Source organism: Urocampus carinirostris, chromosome 1 (genome assembly GCF_059441175.1).
Source record: "Urocampus carinirostris isolate Australia breed hairy pipefish chromosome 1, RoL_Ucar_1.0, whole genome shotgun sequence".
NCBI lineage: Eukaryota > Metazoa > Chordata > Actinopteri > Syngnathiformes > Syngnathidae > Urocampus > Urocampus carinirostris.
This window is the reverse complement of record NC_142349.1, coordinates 10,972,718-10,976,316: the sequence shown is the minus strand read 5'-3', so window position 1 is coordinate 10,976,316 and position 3,599 is coordinate 10,972,718. Positions and strand designations below refer to the sequence as shown.

General features: G+C 40.7%; 1 pseudogene; it reads right to left on the bottom strand.

The window, feature by feature from the left end:
• Positions 1-844: 844 nt before the first annotated feature.
• On the bottom strand, positions 845-956 carry LOC148373539 (U2 spliceosomal RNA; annotated as a pseudogene).
• Between the last annotated feature and the right edge of the window lie 2,643 nt (positions 957-3,599).

Sequence of the window (3,599 nt, the reverse complement as noted above, 5' to 3'; positions counted from 1 at the left end):
ATACTGCAAAGGTTAATTTTCCAAAGTTTTTTTGCACTGTTGTACAGTATCCGTTTTTATAATACTCCAGCGCATGACTGTCATGATTGCTGATTCAGGGCACCTGTGACTGCCCAATTGGCTCTAACAGCCCTGAGCGCTTATTGGTTTAAAGACTCTTTTTAAACCCCCGGCTTCCAAGAAGAACCTGTCAGACCGTTTGCGAAACTATGCTCCCAGCTAAACAAGCTCCATACCTTACGACATTTTCCTGCCCTGTTTTCTCCTGCTTGATACCTGTTGCCGACCTGTTTCTGGACCCGTTTCTGACCTTGCTCTCCCGTCCCAGCTATCGACCAGTATCTCTGCTGCCTACAATTATCCTCGCTCGACACGGAAGTGTCACTTCCGCATTCCTGCCACCTGCTACCCGTGTTCATCGATCATCAGATCGTGGAAGCAAGCACTGCTCTTTCTCTTTATTAATAAAACTGAGTAAACGAACGCTACTGGGTCCCGTCTCCGTTTCTGGCTTGTGACAATGACTACATATGGTATTTACTTTTTTATATACCGCAAATTCCGGACTATAGAGCGCACCTGATTATAAGCCGCACCCACTACATTTCGGGAGAAAAAACGATTTTGTACATACACAAGCCGCACCTGTATATTAGCCGCATGCGCCCACATTGAAAAACGCAATTCAAACACGAAATTGGGGTTTTTGGGGTTTTTAAGGGTTGTTGTTCTATCTTCGTTATTCATTATCCATTATCCGTTATCGGTCAGTTCATAATACGCTACTTACTCTCAGCCAAAAGGCCAAGCTAAGGTCCTAGCCCTAAAGCCTTGCTGCGATCATTGCGAATGCACCGTTCCAGGAGGTACTGCAATACCGGGCCGATGCGTGGAGTGGACAGAGCAAGCTCTTATTCCATCTCCGGATTGCCAAAATCAAAGGCTTCATTAGAGATCTGTGTGCCAGTTACAAATCCTGGTGTCGCCATATTTCTCAGAAAAGGTCACATTTCTGGAACCACAGTCCGTGTCAAACACGAAATTAATCCTTACACGATATAGTCCAAAAAACACAGCCGGCCAAATGAAAGGATAATGATACCGGTACTTAAGATTTATTGCAGACCTGCAGAGTCCAGGTGCCCGTTGAAAGTAATCCTAGGAAAAAAGTGTATATTTCCAAAGGTAAGGGTGGGAAAAAATATATATCCACTATTGTCGGCCGTGTCCACAAACACGTCTCATCTTTACTCCACTTCCCGTCAGCCTGCGTTTGCCCCGCCCCTTCTTTCTCATTTGCTCGTACAAAACATATCAGAATAAGTTTCTAAAATAAATACATTACAAAAATATACAGTTGCAAATACATATTATACATGGTTACACATATTTACAAAGAAAGACGGTACACCAGGAGAGTTTTCAAAGCTTTAATAATAATATTATAACTTTCAACCCAAACCGTGCCTGTGAAGGGTAGCAAAGCGCTACTAGAAACATGCTCGCAACACAGTAAAAAGCTCTGTTAAAAAAACGTGCCGTACTTATGGTAAGCCTGCTCTGTCCACTCCACGCATCGGCCCGGTATTGCAGTACCTCCAGGAACGGTGCATTCGCAATGATCGCAGCAAGGCTTTAGGGCTAGGACCTTAGCTTGGCCTTTTGGCTGAGAGTAAGTGTCCCGGCTCCTAGGCTTTGTAGCGTATTATGAACTGACCGATAACGGTTAATGGATAATGAATAACGCAGATAGATCAATATCCCTTAAAAACCCCAAACCCCCAGCACGGTAAACCGTCCTCATCTTCCTCCTTATAACTGACGTCATCAAAGACGTCTTCCTTCGATATGGGAGACTTTGTCATATAGACATGGTCCCATGCTCCCTTATTTACAAACACGCTAGCATCAAAAGTAAAACCCATATCGGACTGCTTGACTGCGTGTGTCATGTGCCTTTCTTTTTGAAATTTGCATGATGAGGATATGTCTACGCTAAATTAATTTGTGCACAAACTAAGAAGTTGCAGTTTAAATCTTACCTTTTGTGCTCGAGCTCCACTGGCGGCCGTTAGAAAAATTACATAAATTGGCCCCATCACTGAATAAGCCGCAGGGTTGGAAGTTTGGGAAAAAAGTAGCGGCTTATAGTCCGGAATTTACGGTAGTACGAAAATGTGTTAGTTAGATGTATCGACATTTCAATCTTTGGACATGTGTCCCAGAATGACAAGAAAGTCTACCTACCGATCTAATAAGCTAATAAGAAGTATTAGAGTTGGAAGCCGAGAACTCAGTTGTGTCATGGTGTTTTCTTGCTGAAGTCAGAGCCAACCATTGCATAGGGAGAACCAAGTAGTCTTTTTTTTTTTCCTCGTCTATTATTAACAGAACTCTGGGGTGTTGAAGGTCAAGCTTCCTTGCATCGGTGCAAAGCCTTTGTCCGACATTTTATAGAAAGACGCTGAGTTGTTGGCGTGGGCTCGTCTATTCAGACGAAAACATGGATCGTTTCTTTCCTCCGGAGCCCTAAGTGCACCCAGACAAATATGAATAAACCCCCAGCGTGGCGCAGGAGAAGGAATTCGATCACTTCTCTCACACACACGCAGACAGTTGAGAGCTAGCAGTCTCGTCAGGGTCTACAATTGGGCATTTACTTCGTGTTATAAAGAAAATAGTGTGTTATATCCGATCACGGTATTATTGTCATGAAAACCGTCAGTGAAATGAATGGAAGAAAATTACCTGTTGATCACCTTATGCTATAAAGTGCAATGGGTGATAAGACGAACCACCAAGATTTTTTTTCTTTTTAACTTTGTGTACACATAGTGCACTGGACTTTTTGGTTATTCGTGTACAAACTGTGGGCTCTCCATACACTTACAGCATGTGATAATGCAGTGAGCAGCTAGTCAATGAGTGTCGCTGGTTAAAATCGCGCATCATTGTTTACAACGCAAATCGAACCCAGATCGTGGCTGTGAGGCCATTGACACTTACTAAACCATCACTGGTACAATATATATAAAGGCATAAGACCTTATCTAATCGCAGTATTTTTATGGTGCTAGAAACACTGTTTTGCTTAATGCATTCTGATAGGTTAGACAGTCCACTTCTTCACCTGTGCGTCAATAACCTCTCGGTTTAATACATATATGTACGTAAAAGAGCTTTCATAGTATTTTGTTGAAAATCTTTCTGTTTTCTGTTTATGTCTTTCGCAAAAATATTGAAGCACAGGTGAAAAACCTTTTTCATCATGCAAATCAGTGTTTACCTCTACATGGCTTTAAATTCTACTCACTGTCCCCAATTATATTTATTATAGTTTTCTTGCAAATGTTTAAATTTCTCTTTAAGAAAACACACATTATATTTTGAAATATGGTGTTTCTTGGTAATAATTCATTTGATAACTAAATAATTAAAAAGATATTGCACAGGGCAATTTTCTTTTTTTTTTTTAAAAACTCAACTCTACAACTCGGCTGTTAGAATGGATTAATTTATTGAGTTATTATTATTATTATTATTATTATTATTATTATTATTATTTAATTCAGTTTAGGTTAGTTTTCTCAAATTAGAAT